Here is a 20,707-nt window from a genome sequence, read left to right as displayed (position 1 = left end):
CCTACTTGCCCCTTCTCTATTACGGTCAACCTTTATCCTAATATTACCCCCCCATCCCCCCTACATGCCCCTTCCTACATTCCTTTACAGAGGGTGATGGTATACGGGGAACATTCCTCCTCCTTTCCGCCTCACTGCCCCTCTATGGCCCATTGTGTGCGCCCTTCATGCTGCTCTATTGTGCGCCCCGCAGTCCCCCCTCCCCTCCCCCCCATAATCCCCTCTGTCACTTCTACCCCACCTCCTCACCAAACTCATCCAACACGACTTCACTCCGGCTGAGAGAACGAGACCCCCGACACCCTGCACACCCCTCCCCCAGGAGGAGCACTGCGAAAATCCTGCTGAATAACAGAGAGCAAGCCTGAACCCCCAGCGGATCCACCGTCCAATCAGTGACCTTCCCTGATGATGTGACACTATGGAGGCCATAAAGGGGCGCTCCGCCCGCAACTGAGGGGTCCAATGACTTACTGAGGCCCAGACTCCGCCTACTACTAAAATATCACACCCCTCGCCCCCATTATACGCCCCTCACCCCCTGTCTATACACCCCTCACCCTCAATCGATACGCCCCTCACCCACCATCTATACACCCCTCACCCACCATCTATACACCCCTCACCCACCATCTATACGCCCCTCACCCCCCCATCTATACACCCCCCGTCTATACACCCCTCACCCACCATCTATACGCCCCTCACCCCTCGTCTATACACCCCTCGTCTATACACCCCTCACCCCCCAATCTATACACCCCCCCTCTATATGCCCCTCACCCCCCGTCTATACGCCCCTCACCCCCCATCTATACGCCTCTCACCCCCCCCCCCATCTATACACCCCTCACCCACCATCTATACGCCCCTCACCCCCCATCTATACACCCCCCTCTATACACCCCTCACCCCCCCAATCTATACACCCCCCCCCCTATATGCCCCTCACCCCCCCATCTATACGCCCCTCACCCCCCGTCTATACACCCCTCACCCCCCCATCTATACGCCCCTCACCCCTCGTCTATACACCCCTCACCCACCATCTATACGCCCCTCACAACCCATCTATACACCCCCCTCTATACGCTCCTCACCCCCCATCTATTCACCCCTCACCCCCCAATCTATACACCCCCCCTCTATATGCCCCTCACCCCCCTATCTATACACCCCCTTCTATACACCCCTCACCTCCCAATCTATACACCCCCCCTCTATATGCCCCTCACCCCCCATCTATACACCCCTCACCCCCCCATTTATACACCCCCCTCTATACACCCCTCACCCCCCAATCTATACCCCCATCTATACACCCCTCAATCTATACCCCCTCATCTATACACCCCTCGTCTATACGCCCCTCACTCCCCCCTCTATACACCCACCATCTATATGCCCTCACCCCCCCCAATCTATATACACCCCCCTCTATATGCCCCTCACCCCCCCCATGTATACACCCCTTGTCTATATGCCCCTCACCCACCATCTATACGCCCCTGTCTATACACCCCCCATCTATACACCCCTCGTCTATACGCCCCTCACTCCCCCCTCTATACACCCACCATCTATACGCCACTCACCCCCCATCTATACTCCCCTCACCCCCTTTATACACACACTTCACCTCCCCATCTATACACCCCTCACCCTTGCCTATACACCTCCTCTATACGCCCCTGTCTATATGCCCCTCACCCCTCTCTATACACCCACCCCAGTCTATGGTGTGTGGAGGGATCTATAGACCAGACAGAGATTCTCGGAGCCGCGCCCCGTCCTGTGATGTGATTGGCAGATAATTGTCTTCGGCTCCTCAGTGGTGCCGTCATCAGTCCATCCAGAACCATAAAGAGTCCCGCCTGTCATTATCCCCAGAGAGAGACAGACATAGAGGCACCCAATGGTCAGCAGCTGTCACCGAGTCACCCGGACCCCCAGACACCCGCCTCGTGTCACCGGGACCCCCATACACCCGCCTCGTGTCACCCGGGACCCCCAGACACCCGCCTCGTGTCACCGGGACCCCCATACACCCGCCTCGTGTCACCCGGGACCCCCATACACCCGCCTCGTGTCACCCGGGACCCCCAGACACCCGCCTTGTGTCACCCGGACCCCCACACACCCGCCTCATGGCACCCGGGACCCCCATACACCCGCCTCGTGTCACCCGGACCCCCACACACCCGCCTCATGGCACCCGGGACCCCCATACACCCGCCTCGTGTCACCCGGACCCCCACACACCCGCCTCATGGCACCCGGGACCCCCATACACCCGCCTCGTGTCACCCGGCACCCCCATACACCCGCCTCGTGTCACCCGGACCCCCATGTGTCACCCGGACCCCCATACACCCGTCTCGTGTCACCCGGGACCCCCATACACCCGCCTCGTGTCACCCTGGACCCCCAGACACCCGCCTCGTGTCACCCTGACCCCCATACACCCGCCTCGTGTCACCCGGGACCCCCAGACACCTGCCTCGTGTCACCCGGGACCCCCAGACACCCGCCTCGTGTCACCCGGGACCCCTAGACACCCGCCTCGTGTCACCCCGACCCCATACACCCGCCTCGTGTCACCCGGACCCCCACACATCCGCCTCGTGTCACCCAGACCCCCATACACCCGCCTCATGACACCCGGGACCCCCATACACCCGCCTCGTGTCACCCGGGACCCCCAGACACCCGCCTTGTGTCACCCGGACCCCCACACACCCGCCTCATGGCACCCGGGACCCCCATACACCCGCCTCGTGTCACCCGGACCCCCACACACCCGCCTCATGGCACCCGGGACCCCCATACACCCGCCTCGTGTCACCCGGCACCCCCATACACCCGCCTCGTGTCACCCGGACCCCCATGTGTCACCCGGACCCCCATACACCCGTCTCGTGTCACCCGGGACCCCCATACACCCGCCTCGTGTCACCCTGGACCCCCAGACACCCGCCTCGTGTCACCCTGACCCCCATACACCCGCCTCGTGTCACCCGGGACCCCCAGACACCTGCCTCGTGTCACCCGGGACCCCCAGACACCCGCCTCGTGTCACCCGGGACCCCTAGACACCCGCCTCGTGTCACCCCGACCCCATACACCCGCCTCGTGTCACCCGGACCCCCACACATCCGCCTCGTGTCACCCAGACCCCCATACACCCGCCTCATGACACCCGGGACCCCCATACACCCGCCTCGTGTCACCCTGGACCCCCAGACACCCGCCTCGTGTCACCCTGACCCCCATACACCCGCCTCGTGTCACCCGGGACCCCCAGACACCTGCCTCGTGTCACCCGGGACCCCCAGACACCCGCCTCGTGTCACCCGGGACCCCTAGACACCCGCCTCGTGTCACCCCGACCCCATACACCCGCCTCGTGTCACCCGGACCCCCACACATCCGCCTCGTGTCACCCAGACCCCCATACACCCGCCTCATGACACCCGGGACCCCCATACACCCGCCTCGTGTCACCCGGGACCCCCAGACACCCGCCTTGTGTCACCCGGACCCCCACACACCCGCCTCATGACACCCGGGACCCCCATACACCCGCCTCGTGTCACCCGGGACCCCCAGACACCCGCCTTGTGTCACCCGGACCCCCACACACCCGCCTCATGGCACCCGGGACCCCCATACACCCGCCTCGTGTCACCCGGACCCCCACACACCCGCCTCATGGCACCCGGGACCCCCATACACCCGCCTCGTGTCACCCGGCACCCCCATACACCCGCCTCGTGTCACCCGGACCCCCATGTGTCACCCGGACCCCCATACACCCGTCTCGTGTCACCCGGGACCCCCATACACCCGCCTCGTGTCACCCTGGACCCCCAGACACCCGCCTCGTGTCACCCTGACCCCCATACACCCGCCTCGTGTCACCCGGGACCCCCAGACACCTGCCTCGTGTCACCCGGGACCCCCAGACACCCGCCTCGTGTCACCCGGGACCCCTAGACACCCGCCTCGTGTCACCCCGACCCCATACACCCGCCTCGTGTCACCCGGACCCCCACACATCCGCCTCGTGTCACCCAGACCCCCATACACCCGCCTCATGACACCCGGGACCCCCATACACCCGCCTCGTGTCACCCGGGACCCCCAGACACCCGCCTTGTGTCACCCGGACCCCCACACACCCGCCTCATGGCACCCGGGACCCCCATACACCCGCCTCGTGTCACCCGGACCCCCACACACCCGCCTCATGGCACCCGGGACCCCCATACACCCGCCTCGTGTCACCCGGCACCCCCATACACCCGCCTCGTGTCACCCGGACCCCCATGTGTCACCCGGACCCCCATACACCCGTCTCGTGTCACCCGGGACCCCCATACACCCGCCTCGTGTCACCCTGGACCCCCAGACACCCGCCTCGTGTCACCCTGACCCCCATACACCCGCCTCGTGTCACCCGGGACCCCCAGACACCTGCCTCGTGTCACCCGGGACCCCCAGACACCCGCCTCGTGTCACCCCGACCCCATACACCCGCCTCGTGTCACCCAGACCCCCACACATCCGCCTCGTGTCACCCAGACCCCCATACACCCGCCTCATGACACCCGGGACCCCCAGACACCCGCCTCATGACACCCGGGACCCCCAGACACCCGCCTCGTGTCACCCGGACCCCCATACACCCGCCTCGTGTCACCCGGACCCCCACACACCCGCCTCGTGTCACCCGGACCCCCACACACCCGCCTCGTGTCACCCGGACCCCCACACACCCGCCTCGTGTCACCCGGACCCCCACACATCCGCCTCGTGTCACCCAGACCCCCATACACCCGCCTCGTGTCACCGAGTCACCCGGACCCCCATACACCCGCCTCGTGTCACCCGGACCCCCACACACCCGCCTCGTGTCACCCGGACCCCCACACACCCGCCTCGTGTCACCGAGTCACCCGGACCCCCAGACACCCGCCTCGTGTCACCCGGGACCCCTAGACACCCGCCTCGTGTCACCCCGACCCCATACACCCGCCTCGTGTCACCCGGACCCCCACACATCCGCCTCGTGTCACCCAGACCCCCATACACCCGCCTCATGACACCCGGGACCCCCAGACACCCGCCTCATGACACCCGGGACCCCCAGACACCCGCCTCGTGTCACCCGGACCCCCATACACCCGCCTCGTGTCACCCGGACCCCCACACACCCGCCTCGTGTCACCCGGACCCCCACACACCCGCCTCGTGTCACCCGGACCCCCACACATCCGCCTCGTGTCACCCAGACCCCCATACACCCGCCTCGTGTCACGAGTCACCCGGGACCCCCATACACCCGCCTCGTGTCACCCGGGACCCCCATACACCCGCCTCGTGTCACCCAGACCCCCAGACACCCGCCTCGTGTCACCCAGACCCCCAGACACCCGCCTCGTGTCACCCAGACCCCCCATACACCTGCCTCGTGTCACCCGGGACACCTGTTGGGGACATAGAGGGACCATACAAAAAAAGTATTCATACCCCCTGACATTCCCCACATCTTGTCATGTTACACCCAAAACCATAAATGTATTTTATTGGGATTTTATGTGATGGACCAACACAAAGTGTCACATAATTGTGAAGTGGAAGGAAAATGATACAAATATTTATTTGTATCATTTATCATTTTCCATCCACTTCACAATTATGTGACACCGAGGACTCCGACCTTCCAACTCATCACCACCGCGTGCGACTCCGTACAGAGTCTATACACACGTACTACAATCCCCTCCACCCTGCCAATGACTGCCTATACCCTCCACTATACAGGGGTACTACAATCCCCTCCACCCTGCCAATGACTGCCTATACCCTCCACTATACAGGGGTACTACAATCCCCTCCACCCTGCCAATGACTGCCTATACCCTCCACTATACAGGGGTACTACAATCCCCTCCACCCCACCAATCAGTCTCTATATTACCCACAATCCCTCTTCTCCTATCAGTGGAGGGGAAGTGTGACAGACGACACGGAGACTCCGAGGACTCCGACCTTCCAACTCATCACCACCGCGTGCGACTCCGTACAGAGTCTATACAGACGTACTACAATCCCCTCCACCCTGCCAATGACTGCCTATACCCTTCAATGTATGGGGGTACTACAATCCCCTCCACCCCAACAATCAATGTCTATACCCTCCAATATATGGGGGTACTACAATCTCCACCCTGCCAATGACTGCCTATACCCTCCACTGTACAGGGGTACTACAATCCCCTCCACCCCACCAATCACTGTCTATACCCTCCAATATATGGGGGTACTACAATCTCCACCCTGCCAATGACTGCCTATACCCTCCACTGTACAGGGGTACTACAATCCCCTCCACCCCCCATAAAATCTGCCCCCCATTCTCGGGGTATATATACGGAACAATGATCACAAGGGGTCAATAACCGATCAATGACCACCCATGACCAGAGTTCAGTCCACGCTTACATCCTATTGGCTGCTGGGAGGAGACGTTCTCTATGTATCTACACAATGATAGGAGAGGCCGAGATATGGGGGGGGGGGGAATACGGGGAGATATGAGAGGATATGGGGGGGATCCGGGGCAATTCAGGGGATACGGAGGGGGGGGGATCAGCACAAAACAGAGCTGGATGGAGACAATCCTCCTGATAAGAAGAGTCTGTCCCCTCCCCCACCCTCCAACCTTTCATGTCCCTCACCCTGGAAGACCAGACAAGTCCTGACAACCAAGGATAAGACTCATCTCCCAGACCTCCATACTACAGGACCGTCCTCATCTCCCGAGACCGACCCCCAGACCTCCATACTACAGGACCGTCCTCATCTCCCGAGACCGGCCCCCAGACCTCCATACTACAGGACCGTCCTCATCTCCCGAGACCGGCCCCCAGACCTCCATACTACAGGACCGTCCTCATCTCCCAGAGACCGACCCCCAGACCCCCATACTACAGGACCGTCCTCATCTCCCGAGACCGACCCCCAGACCTCCATACTACAGGACCGTCCTCATCTCCCGAGACCGACCCCCAGACCTCCATACTACAGGACCGTCCTCATCTCCCGAGACCTCCATACTACAGGACCGTCCTCATCTCCCAGAGACCGGCCCCCAGACCTCCATACTACAGGACCGTCCTCATCTCCCGAGACCGACCCCCAGACCTCCATACTACAGGACCGTCCTCATCTCCCGAGACCGACCCCCCAGACCTCCATACTACAGGACCGTCCTCATCTCCCGAGACCGACCCCCCAGACCTCCATACTACAGGACCGTCCTCATCTCCCGAGACTGACCCCCCAGACCTCCATACTACAGGACCGTCCTCATCTCCCGAGACCGACCCCCAAACCTCCCTACTACAGGACCGTCCTCATCTCCCGAGACTGACCCCCCAGACCTCCATACTACAGGACCGTCCTCATCTCCCGAGACCGACCCCCAAACCTCCCTACTACAGGACCGTCCTCATCTCCCGAGACCGACCCCCCAGACCTCCCTACTACAGGACCGTCCTCATCTCCCGAGACCGACCCCCCAGACCTCCATACTACAGGACCGTCCTCATCTCCCAGAGACCGACCCCCAGACCTCCATACTACAGGACCATCCTCATCTCCCAGAGACCGACCCCCAGACCTCCATACTACAGGACCATCCTCATCTCCCGAGACCGACCCCCCAGACCTCCATACTACAGGACCGTCCTCATCTCCCAGAGACCGACCCCCAGACCTCCATACTACAGGACCATCCTCATCTCCCAGAGACCGACCCCCAGACCTCCATACTACAGGACCGTCCTCATCTCCCGAGACCGACCCCCCAGACCTCCATACTACAGGACCGTCCTCATCTCCCAGAGACCGGCCCCCAGACCTCCATACTACAGGACCGTCCTCATCTCCCGAGACCGACCCCCCAGACCTCCATACTACAGGACCGTCCTCATCTCCCGAGACTGACCCCCCAGACCTCCATACTACAGGACCGTCCTCATCTCCCAGAGACCGGCCCCCAGACCTCCATACTACAGGACCGTCCTCATCTCCCGAGACCGACCCCCAGACCTCCATACTACAGGACCGTCCTCATCTCCCGAGACCGACCCCCCAGACCTCCATACTACAGGACCGTCCTCATCTCCCAGAGACCGACCCCCAGACCTCCATACTACAGGACCGTCCTCATCTCCCGAGACTGACCCCCCAGACCTCCATACTACAGGACCGTCCTCATCTCCCGAGACTGACCCCCCAGACCTCCATACTACAGGACCGTCCTCATCTCCCGAGACCGACCCCCAGACCTCCATACTACAGGACCGTCCTCATCTCCCGAGACCGACCCCCAGACCTCCATACTACAGGACCGTCCTCATCTCCCGAGACCGACCCCCAGACCTCCATACTACAGGACCGTCCTCATCTCCCGAGACCGACCCCCCAGACCTCCATACTACAGGACCGTCCTCATCTCCCGAGACCGACCCCCCAGACCTCCATACTACAGGACCGTCCTCATCTCCCGAGACTGACCCCCCAGACCTCCATACTACAGGACCGTCCTCATCTCCCGAGACTGACCCCCCAGACCTCCATACTACAGGACCGTCCTCATCTCCCAGAGACCGGCCCCCAGACCTCCATACTACAGGACCGTCCTCATCTCCCAGAGACCGACCCCCAGACCTCCATACTACAGGACCGTCCTCATCTCCCGAGACCGGCCCCCCAGACCTCCATACTACAGGACCGTCCTCATCTCCCGAGACCGACCCCCCAGACCTCCATACTACAGGACCGTCCTCATCTCCCGAGACCTCCATACTACAGGACCGTCCTCATCTCCCGAGACTGACCCCCCAGACCTCCATACTACAGGACCGTCCTCATCTCCCAGAGACCGGCCCCCAGACCTCCATACTACAGGACCGTCCTCATCTCCCGAGACCGACCCCCAGACCTCCATACTACAGGACCGTCCTCATCTCCCGAGACCGACCCCCCAGACCTCCATACTACAGGACCGTCCTCATCTCCCAGAGACCGACCCCCAGACCTCCATACTACAGGACCGTCCTCATCTCCCGAGACCGACCCCCCAGACCTCCATACTACAGGACCGTCCTCATCTCCCGAGACTGACCCCCCAGACCTCCATACTACAGGACCGTCCTCATCTCCCGAGACTGACCCCCCAGACCTCCATACTACAGGACCGTCCTCATCTCCCAGAGACCGGCCCCCAGACCTCCATACTACAGGACCGTCCTCATCTCCCGAGACCGACCCCCCAGACCTCCATACTACAGGACCGTCCTCATCTCCCGAGACTGACCCCCCAGACCTCCATACTACAGGACCGTCCTCATCTCCCGAGACCGGCCCCCAGACCTCCATACTACAGGACCGTCCTCATCTCCCAGAGACCGACCCCCAGACCTCCATACTACAGGACCGTCCTCATCTCCCAGAGACCGACCCCCAGACCTCCATACTACAGGACCGTCCTCATCTCCCAGAGACCGACCCCCAGACCTCCATAGTACAGGACCGTCCTCATCTCCCAGAGACCGACCCCCAGACCTCCATACTACAGGACCGTCCTCATCTCCCGAGACCGACCCCCCAGACCTCCATACTACAGGACCGTCCTCATCTCCCAGAGACCGACCCCCAGACCTCCATACTACAGGACCGTCCTCATCTCCCGAGACCGACCCCCAGACCTCCATACTACAGGACCGTCCTCATCTCCCGAGACCGACCCCCAGACCTCCATACTACAGGACCGTCCTCATCTCCCGAGACCGACCCCCAGACCTCCATACTACAGGACCGTCCTCATCTCCCGAGACCGACCCCCCAGACCTCCATACTACAGGACCGTCCTCATCTCCCAGAGACCGGCCCCCAGACCTCCATACTACAGGACCGTCCTCATCTCCCGAGACCGACCCCCAGACCTCCATACTACAGGACCGTCCTCATCTCCCACAGACCGGCCCCCAGACCTCCATACTACAGGACCGTCCTCATCTCCCGAGACCGACCCCCAGACCTCCATACTACAGGACCGTCCTCATCTCCCACAGACCGGCCCCCAGACCTCCATACTACAGGACCGTCCTCATCTCCCGAGACCGGCCCCCAGACCTCCATACTACAGGACCGTCCTCATCTCCCACAGACCGGCCCCCAGACCTCCATACTACAGGACCGTCCTCATCTCCCGAGACCGACCCCCAGACCTCCATACTACAGGACCGTCCTCATCTCCCGAGACCGACCCCCAGACCTCCATACTACAGGACCGTCCTCATCTCCCAGAGACCGACCCCCAGACCTCCATACTACAGGACCGTCCTCATCTCCCGAGACCGGCCCCCAGACCTCCATACTACAGGAACGTCCTCATCTCCCGAGACCGGCCCCCAGACCTCCATACTACAGGAACGTCCTCATCTCCCGAGACCGACCCCCAAACCTCCCTACTACAGGACCGTCCTCATCTCCCGAGACCGACCCCCCAGACCTCCATACTACAGGACCGTCCTCATCTCCCGAGACCGACCCCCAAACCTCCATACTACAGGACCGTCCTCATCTCCCGAGACCGACCCCCAAACCTCCCTACTACAGGACCGTCCTCATCTCCCGAGACCGACCCCCCAGACCTCCATACTACAGGACCGTCCTCATCTCCCGAGACTGACCCCCCAGACCTCCATACTACAGGACCGTCCTCATCTCCCAGAGACCGACCCCCAGACCTCCATACTACAGGACCGTCCTCATCTCCCAGAGACCGACCCCCAGACCTCCATACTACAGGACCGTCCTCATCTCCCGAGACCGACCCCCAGACCTCCATACTACAGGACCGTCCTCATCTCCCACAGACCGGCCCCCAGACCTCCATACTACAGGACCGTCCTCATCTCCCGAGACCGACCCCCAGACCTCCATACTACAGGACCGTCCTCATCTCCCAGAGACCGACCCCCAGACCTCCATACTACAGGACCGTCCTCATCTCCCAGAGACCGACCCCCAGACCTCCATACTACAGGACCGTCCTCATCTCCCAGAGACCGACCCCCAGACCTCCATACTACAGGACCGTCCTCATCTCCCAGAGACCGACCCCCAGACCTCCATACTACAGGACCGTCCTCATCTCCCAGAGACCGACCCCCAGACCTCCATACTACAGGACCGTCCTCATCTCCCGAGACCGACCCCCAGACCTCCATACTACAGGACCGTCCTCATCTCCCGAGACCGGCCCCCAGACCTCCATACTACAGGACCGTCCTCATCTCCCGAGACCGACCCCCAGACCTCCATACTACAGGACTGTCCTCATCTCCCGAGACCGACCCCCAGACCTCCATACTACAGGACCGTCCTCATCTCCCAGAGACCGACCCCCAGACCCCCATACTACAGGACCGTCCTCATCTCCCACAGACCGGCCCCCAGACCTCCATACTACAGGACCGTCCTCATCTCCCGAGACCGACCCCCAGACCTCCATACTACAGGACCGTCCTCATCTCCCACAGACCGGCCCCCAGACCTCCATACTACAGGACCGTCCTCATCTCCCGAGACCGGCCCCCAGACCTCCATACTACAGGACCGTCCTCATCTCCCACAGACCGGCCCCCAGACCTCCATACTACAGGACCGTCCTCATCTCCCGAGACCGACCCCCAGACCTCCATACTACAGGACCGTCCTCATCTCCCGAGACCGACCCCCAGACCTCCATACTACAGGACCGTCCTCATCTCCCAGAGACCGACCCCCAGACCTCCATACTACAGGACCATCCTCATCTCCCAGAGACCGACCCCCAGACCTCCATTACTACAGGACCATCCTCATCTCCCGAGACCGACCCCCAGACCTCCATACTACAGGACCGTCCTCATCTCCCGAGACCGGCCCCCAGACCTCCATACTACAGGAACGTCCTCATCTCCCACAGACCGACCCCCAGACCTCCATACTACAGGACCGTCCTCATCTCCCGAGACCGGCCCCCAGACCTCCATACTACAGGACCGTCCTCATCTCCCACAGACCGGCCCCCAGACCTCCATACTACAGGACCGTCCTCATCTCCCGAGACCGACCCCCAGACCTCCATACTACAGGACCGTCCTCATCTCCCGAGACCGACCCCCAGACCTCCATACTACAGGACCGTCCTCATCTCCCGAGACCGACCCCCAGACCTCCATACTACAGGACCGTCCTCATCTCCCGAGACCGACCCCCAGACCTCCATACTACAGGACCGTCCTCATCTCCCACAGACCGGCCCCCAGACCTCCATACTACAGGACCGTCCTCATCTCCCAGAGACCGACCCCCAGACCTCCATACTACAGGACCGTCCACATCTCCCAGAGACCGGCCCCCAGACCTCCATACTACAGGACCGTCCTCATCTCCCGAGACCGACCCCCAGACCTCCATACTACAGGACCATCCTCATCTCCCAGAGACCGACCCCCAGACCTCCATACTACAGGACCGTCCTCATCTCCCGAGACCGGCCCCCAGACCTCCATACTACAGGACCGTCCTCATCTCCCGAGACCGACCCCCAGACCTCCATACTACAGGACCGTCCTCATCTCCCACAGACCGGCCCCCAGACCTCCATACTACAGGACCGTCCTCATCTCCCAGAGACCGACCCCCAGACCTCCATACTACAGGACCGTCCTCATCTCCCAGAGACCGGCCCCCAGACCTCCATACTACAGGACCGTCCTCATCTCCCGAGACCGACCCCCAGACCTCCATACTACAGGACCGTCCTCATCTCCCAGAGACTGACCCCCAGACCTCCATACTACAGGACCGTCCTCATCTCCCGAGACCGGCCCCCAGACCTCCATACTACAGGACCGTCCTCATCTCCCGAGACCGGCCCCCAGACCTCCATACTACAGGACCGTCCTCATCTCCCGAGACCGGCCCCCAGACCTCCATACTACAGGACCGTCCTCATCTCCCAGAGACCGACCCCCAGACCTCCATACTACAGGACCGTCCTCATCTCCCACAGACCGGCCCCCAGACCTCCATACTACAGGACCGTCCTCATCTCCCAGAGACCGACCCCCAGACCTCCATACTACAGGACCGTCCTCATCTCCCGAGACCGACCCCCAGACCTCCATACTACAGGACCATCCTCATCTCCCAGAGACCGGCCCCCAGACCTCCATACTACAGGACCGTCCTCATCTCCCAGAGACCGACCCCCAGACCTCCATACTACAGGACCGTCCTCATCTCCCAGAGACCGGCCCCCAGACCTCCATACTACAGGACCGTCCTCATCTCCCAGAGACCGGCCCCCAGACCTCCATACTACAGGACCATCCTCATCTCCCAGAGACCGGCCCCCAGACCTCCATACTACAGGACCATCCTCATCTCCCAGAGACCGACCCCCAGACCTCCATACTACAGGACCGTCCTCATCTCCCAGAGACCGGCCCCCAGACCTCCATACTACAGGACCGTCCTCATCTCCCAGAGACTGACCCCCAGACCTCCATACTACAGGACCGTCCTCATCTCCCGAGACCGGCCCCCAGACCTCCATACTACAGGACCGTCCACATCTCCCAGAGACCGGCCCCCCAGACCTCCATACTACAGGACCGTCCTCATCTCCCAGAGACCGACCCCCAGACCTCCATACTACAGGACCATCCTCATCTCCCAGAGACCGACCCCCAGACCTCCATACTACAGGACCGTCCTCATCTCCCAGAGACCGGCCCCCAGACCTCCATACTACAGGACCGTCCTCATCTCCCGAGACCGACCCCCAGACCTCCATACTACAGGACCGTCCTCATCTCCCACAGACCGGCCCCCAGACCTCCATACTACAGGACCGTCCTCATCTCCCAAGACCGACCCCCAGACCTCCATACTACAGGACCGTCCTCATCTCCCGAGACCGACCCCCAGACCTCCATACTACAGGACCGTCCTCATCTCCCGAGACCGACCCCCAGACCTCCATACTACAGGACCATCCTCATCTCCCGAGACTGACCCCCAGACCTCCATACTACAGGACCGTCCTCATCTCCCGAGACCGACCCCCAGACCTCCATACTACAGGACCGTCCTCATCTCCCAGAGACCGACCCCCAGACCTCCATACTACAGGACCGTCCTCATCTCCCAGAGACCGACCCCCAGACCTCCATACTACAGGACCGTCCTCATCTCCCGAGACCGACCCCCAGAACTCCATACTACAGGACCGTCCTCATCTCCCGAGACCGACCCCCAGACCTCCATACTACAGGACCGTCCTCATCTCCCGAGACCGACCCCCAGACCTCTATACTACAGGACCGTCCTCATCTCCCAGAGACCGACCCCCAGACCTCCATAGTACAGGACTGTCCTCATCTCCCAAAGACCGGCCCCCAGAACTCCATACTACAGGACCATCCTCATCTCCCGAGACTGACCCCCAGACCTCCATACTACAGGACCGTCCTCATCTCCCAGAGACCGGCCCCCAGACCTCCATACTACAGGACCGTCCTCATCTCCCAGAGACCGACCCCCAGACCTCCATACTACAGGACCGTCCTCATCTCCCAGAGACCGGCCCCCCAGACCTCCATACTACAGAACCGTCCTCATCTCCCGAGACCGACCCCCAGACCTCCATACTACAGGACCGTCCTCATCTCCCGAGACCTCCATACTACAGGACCGTCCTCATCTCCCAGAGACCGACCCCCAGACCTCCATACTACAGGACCGTCCTCATCTCCCACAGACCGGCCCCCAGACCTCCATACTACAGGACCGTCCTCATCTCCCAGAGACCGGCCCCCAGACCTCCATACTACAGAACCGTCCTCATCTCCCGAGACCGACCCCCAGACCTCCATACTACAGGACCGTCCTCATCTCCCGAGACCTCCATACTACAGGACCGTCCTCATCTCCCAGAGACCGACCCCCAGACCTCCATACTACAGGACCGTCCTCATCTCCCACAGACCGGCCCCCAGACCTCCATACTACAGGACCGTCCTCATCTCCCAGAGACCGACCCCCAGACCTCCATACTACAGGACCGTCCTCATCTCCCGAGACCGGCCCCCAGACCTCCATACTACAGGAACGTCCTCATCTCCCACAGACCGACCCCCAGACCTCCATACTACAGGACCGTCCTCATCTCCCGAGACCGGCCCCCAGACCTCCATACTACAGGACCGTCCTCATCTCCCACAGACCGGCCCCCAGACCTCCATACTACAGGACCGTCCTCATCTCCCGAGACCGACCCCCAGACCTCCATACTACAGGACCGTCCTCATCTCCCGAGACCGACCCCCAGACCTCCATACTACAGGACCGTCCTCATCTCCCGAGACCGACCCCCAGACCTCCATACTACAGGACCGTCCTCATCTCCCACAGACCGGCCCCCAGACCTCCATACTACAGGACCGTCCTCATCTCCCAGAGACCGACCCCCAGACCTCCATACTACAGGACCGTCCTCATCTCCCACAGACCGGCCCCCAGACCTCCATACTACAGGACCGTCCTCATCTCCCGAGACCTCCATACTACAGGACCGTCCTCATCTCCCGAGACCGACCCCCAGACCTCCATACTACAGGACCGTCCTCATCTCCCACAGACCGGCCCCCAGACCTCCATACTACAGGACCGTCCTCATCTCCCAGAGACCGACCCCCAGACCTCCATACTACAGGACCGTCCTCATCTCCCACAGACCGGCCCCCAGACCTCCATACTACAGGACCGTCCTCATCTCCCGAGACCTCCATACTACAGGACCGTCCACATCTCCCGAGACCGACCCCCAGACCTCCATACTACAGGACCGTCCTCATCTCCCGAGACCGACCCCCAGACCTCCATACTACAGGACCGTCCTCATCTCCCGAGACCGACCCCCAGACCTCCATACTACAGGACCGTCCTCATCTCCCACAGACCGGCCCCCAGACCTCCATACTACAGGACCGTCCTCATCTCCCAGAGACCGACCCCCAGACCTCCATACTACAGGACTGTCCTCATCTCCCAGAGACCGGCCCCCAGACCTCCATACTACAGGACCGTCCTCATCTCCCGAGACCGACCCCCAGACCTCCATACTACAGGACCGTCCTCATCTCCCACAGACCGGCCCCCAGACCTCCATACTACAGGACCGTCCTCATCTCCCAGAGACCGACCCCCAGACCTCCATACTACAGGACCCTCCTCATCTCCCAGAGACCGACCCCCAGACCTCCATACTACAGGACTGTCCTCATCTCCCAGAGACCGACCCCCAGACCTCCATACTACAGGACCGTCCACATCTCCCAGAGACCGGCCCCCAGACCTCCATACTACAGGACTGTCCTCATCTCCCAGAGACCGACCCCCAGACCTCCATACTACAGGACCGTCCTCATCTCCCGAGACCGACCCCCAGACCTCCATACTACAGGACCGTCCTCATCTCCCAGAGACTGACCCCCAGACCTCCATACTACAGGACCGTCCTCATCTCCCGAGACCGGCCCCCAGACCTCCATACTACAGGACCGTCCACATCTCCCAGAGACCGGCCCCCAGACCTCCATACTACAGGACCGTCCTCATCTCCCGAGACCTCCATACTACAGGACCGTCCTCATCTCCCAGAGACCGACCCCCAGACCTCCATACTACAGGACCGTCCTCATCTCCCGAGACCGGCCCCCAGACCTCCATACTACAGGACCGTCCTCATCTCCCGAGACCGACCCCCAGACCTCCATACTACAGGACCGTCCTCATCTCCCACAGACCGGCCCCCAGACCTCCATACTACAGGACCGTCCTCATCTCCCAGAGACCGACCCCCAGACCTCCATACTACAGGACCGTCCACATCTCCCAGAGACCGGCCCCCAGACCTCCATACTACAGGACTGTCCTCATCTCCCAGAGACCGACCCCCAGACCTCCATACTACAGGACCGTCCTCATCTCCCGAGACCGACCCCAGACCTCCATACTACAGGACCGTCCTCATCTCCCAGAGACTGACCCCCAGACCTCCATACTACAGGACCGTCCTCATCTCCCGAGACCGGCCCCCAGACCTCCATACTACAGGACCGTCCTCATCTCCCGAGACCGGCCCCCAGACCTCCATACTACAGGACCGTCCTCATCTCCCACAGACCGGCCCCCAGACCTCCATACTACAGGACCGTCCTCATCTCCCGAGACCGACCCCCAGAACTCCATACTACAGGACCGTCCTCATCTCCCAGAGACCGACCCCCAGACCTCCATACTACAGGACCGTCCTCATCTCCCGAGACCGACCCCCAGAACTCCATACTACAGGACCGTCCTCATCTCCCAGAGACCGGCCCCCAGACCTCCATACTACAGGACCGTCCTCATCTCCCAGAGACCGACCCCCAGACCTCCATACTACAGGACCATCCTCATCTCCCAGAGACCGACCCCCAGACCTCCATACTACAGGACCGTCCTCATCTCCCAGAGACCGGCCCCCAGACCTCCATACTACAGGACCGTCCTCATCTCCCAGAGACTGACCCCCAGACCTCCATACTACAGGACCGTCCTCATCTCCCGAGACCGGCCCCCAGACCTCCATACTACAGGACCGTCCACATCTCCCAGAGACCGGCCCCCAGACCTCCATACTACAGGACCGTCCTCATCTCCCAGAGACCGACCCCCAGACCTCCATACTACAGGACCATCCTCATCTCCCAGAGACCGACCCCCAGACCTCCATACTACAGGACCGTCCTCATCTCCCAGAGACCGGCCCCCAGACCTCCATACTACAGGACCGTCCTCATCTCCCGAGACCGACCCCCAGACCTCCATACTACAGGACCGTCCTCATCTCCCAAGACCGACCCCCAGACCTCCATACTACAGGACCGTCCTCATCTCCCGAGACCGACCCCCAGACCTCCATACTACAGGACCGTCCTCATCTCCCGAGACCGACCCCCAGACCTCCATACTACAGGACCATCCTCATCTCCCGAGACTGACCCCCAGACCTCCATACTACAGGACCGTCCTCATCTCCCGAGACCGACCCCCAGACCTCCATACTACAGGACCGTCCTCATCTCCCAGAGACCGACCCCCAGACCTCCATACTACAGGACCGTCCTCATCTCCCAGAGACCGACCCCCAGACCTCCATACTACAGGACCGTCCTCATCTCCCGAGACCGACCCCCAGAACTCCATACTACAGGACCGTCCTCATCTCCCGAGACCGACCCCCAGACCTCCATACTACAGGACCGTCCTCATCTCCCGAGACCGACCCCCAGACCTCCATACTACAGGACCGTCCTCATCTCCCAGAGACCGACCCCCAGACCTCCATAGTACAGGACTGTCCTCATCTCCCAAAGACCGGCCCCCAGAACTCCATACTACAGGACCATCCTCATCTCCCGAGACTGACCCCCAGACCTCCATACTACAGGACCGTCCTCATCTCCCAGAGACCGGCCCCCAGACCTCCATACTACAGGACCGTCCTCATCTCCCAGAGACCGACCCCCAGACCTCCATACTACAGGACCGTCCTCATCTCCCAGAGACCGGCCCCCCAGACCTCCATACTACAGAACCGTCCTCATCTCCCGAGACCGACCCCCAGACCTCCATACTACAGGACCGTCCTCATCTCCCGAGACCTCCATACTACAGGACCGTCCTCATCTCCCAGAGACCGACCCCCAGACCTCCATACTACAGGACCGTCCTCATCTCCCACAGACCGGCCCCCAGACCTCCATACTACAGGACCGTCCTCATCTCCCGAGACCGGCCCCCAGACCTCCATACTACAGGAACGTCCTCATCTCCCACAGACCGACCCCCAGACCTCCATACTACAGGACCGTCCTCATCTCCCGAGACCGGCCCCCAGACCTCCATACTACAGGACCGTCCTCATCTCCCACAGACCGGCCCCCAGACCTCCATACTACAGGACCGTCCTCATCTCCCGAGACCGACCCCCAGACCTCCATACTACAGGACCGTCCTCATCTCCCGAGACCGACCCCCAGACCTCCATACTACAGGACCGTCCTCATCTCCCGAGACCGACCCCCAGACCTCCATACTACAGGACCGTCCTCATCTCCCGAGACCGGCCCCCAGACCTCCATACTACAGGACCGTCCTCATCTCCCGAGACCGGCCCCCAGACCTCCATACTACAGGACCGTCCTCATCTCCCACAGACCGGCCCCCAGACCTCCATACTACAGGACCGTCCTCATCTCCCAGAGACCGACCCCCAGACCTCCATACTACAGGACCGTCCACATCTCCCAGAGACCGGCCCCCAGACCTCCATACTACAGGACCGTCCTCATCTCCCGAGACCGACCCCCAGACCTCCATACTACAGGACCGTCCTCATCTCCCACAGACCGGCCCCCAGACCTCCATACTACAGGACCGTCCTCATCTCCCGAGACCGACCCCCAGACCTCCATACTACAGGACCGTCCTCATCTCCCAGAGACCGACCCCCAGACCTCCATACTACAGGACCGTCCTCATCTCCCGAGACCGACCCCCAGACCTCCATACTACAGGACCGTCCTCATCTCCCAGAGACCGACCCCCAGACCTCCATACTACAGGACCGTCCACATCTCCCAGAGACCGACCCCCAGACCTCCATACTACAGGACCGTCCTCATCTCCCGAGACCGACCCCCAGACCTCCATACTACAGGACCGTCCTCATCTCCCGAGACCGACCCCCAGACCTCCATACTACAGGACCGTCCTCATCTCCCGAGACCGACCCCCAGACCTCCATACTACAGGACCGTCCTCATCTCCCGAGACCGACCCCCAGACCTCCATACTACAGGACCGTCCTCATCTCCCACAGACCGGCCCCCAGACCTCCATACTACAGGACCGTCCTCATCTCCCGAGACCGACCCCCAGACCTCCATACTACAGGACCGTCCTCATCTCCCAGAGACTGACCCCCAGACCTCCATACTACAGGACCGTCCTCATCTCCCGAGACCGGCCCCCAGACCTCCATACTACAGGACCGTCCTCATCTCCCAGAGACCGGCCCCCCAGACCTCCATACTACAGAACCGTCCTCATCTCCCAGAGACCAACCCCCAGACCTCCATACTACAGGACCGTCCTCATCTCCCAGAGACCGGCCCCCAGACCTCCATACTACAGGACCGTCCTCATCTCCCAGAGACCGGCCCCCAGACCTCCATACTACAGGACCGTCCTCATCTCCCGAGACCGACCCCCAGACCTCCATACTACAGGACCGTCCTCATCTCCCAGAGACCGGCCCCCAGACCTCCATACTACAGGACCGTCCTCATCTCCCAGAGACCGGCCCCCAGAACTCCATACTACAGGACCGTCCTCATCTCCCGAGACCGACCCCCAGACCTCCATACTACAGGACCGTCCTCATCTCCCACAGACCGGCCCCCAGACCTCCATACTACAGGACCGTCCTCATCTCCCAAGACCGACCCCCAGACCTCCATACTACAGG

Source organism: Lithobates pipiens, unplaced genomic scaffold (assembly GCF_037356315.1).
Source record: "Lithobates pipiens isolate NorthernLeopardFrog02 unplaced genomic scaffold, aLitPip1_a1.2 Scaffold_30, whole genome shotgun sequence".
Lineage (NCBI taxonomy): Eukaryota > Metazoa > Chordata > Amphibia > Anura > Ranidae > Lithobates > Lithobates pipiens.
Note: the sequence above shows the minus strand (reverse complement) of the source record.